The sequence below is a fragment of the Trachymyrmex cornetzi genome, unplaced genomic scaffold (genome assembly GCF_001594075.2).
Source record: "Trachymyrmex cornetzi isolate Tcor2-1 unplaced genomic scaffold, Tcor1.1 scaffold1266, whole genome shotgun sequence".
Lineage (NCBI taxonomy): Eukaryota > Metazoa > Arthropoda > Insecta > Hymenoptera > Formicidae > Trachymyrmex > Trachymyrmex cornetzi.
In genome coordinates, this window is record NW_017295835.1 from 3,281 (window position 1) to 4,422 (window position 1,142).

The following is a 1,142-nucleotide window of genomic DNA, read 5'->3' on the forward strand; positions in this document are numbered from 1 at the left end:
TTCTATTATTGCATATAAATGCATAAGTGATACATATGCAATTCTAGAATAATACTTTTTGTGTATGTATTTATACATTATAATACACATAAAATGTAATTGTACATATTCACTAATATATCTTCTTATACAGTTATATAGTTATATGTTAGAATTAAACTGAATACTTAATTAATGTGTATACGTGCACACACATTATAGCCGTATCACACTAGCGACTTGCGACTGCGATTGCGACTGCGACTGCGATTGGCTATATTTCAATCATGTTTTAAGTCACTTCGTTTGTAAATATCACTCGTGCAATCCCAAAGAAGGGGTTTGGATTCCACAAAGTCAATTAAGCGGTAATCTAGCTCTTTATTAAATTGTTTTGACATTGTGTATATTTACTACGTGTATCTGCTTCAGTTTCAAACCATTTACAAGCATCACGTGACAATACAGACGCCATATAATTGGTTGCGACTGCGATTGCGATTCGGAAAAATGAACGGCCAACCAAATAGTAGTCGCGAGTCGCCGTCGCTGGTCGCTGCTTCCTGATTGGTCGAGGAAAAGTCGCAATCGCAGTCGCAATCGCAGTCGCAGCCGCGAGTCGCTAGTGTGATACGGCTATTAGGTGCATCCAGAAGCTCACTGAGACCGCTCACTGAGCGCTCAGTGAGCTCTTGCATCTGATTGACATATTCCGTTAGATCTAAAATTATAGACCAATGCACCCATTGTAATACATATAAAGTTCAAATATTGGCTGCGTATGTAAACAGACATGGAGAATATCTGCACGAACACCTATGTGTAAATAATTTTTATCTGTATAGTCACACATTATAATATGTACGTATATACATACAATATCCTAATATTGTATATATAAGTACACATGTATCAGTAAGAACTGTCTATTTAGGCATGGCAAATTTCTGTCTCTTTTTGTTAAATATAGCAAAAAATGACGAAGTATCCAGACAGCACAAAATACTAAAAGATAACGAAAACAGGTCTTTTTTAAGTCGTCTTTGCGACAAAGCGAAAAGGTGTCTAATAGCGTTTTCGATTGGGCAAAAGTTAGTGCGCACCAGTGCGCACTCAGTTCACACCAACACTGAACGAGTTCCATGGGTTGCACTGAATAGTGC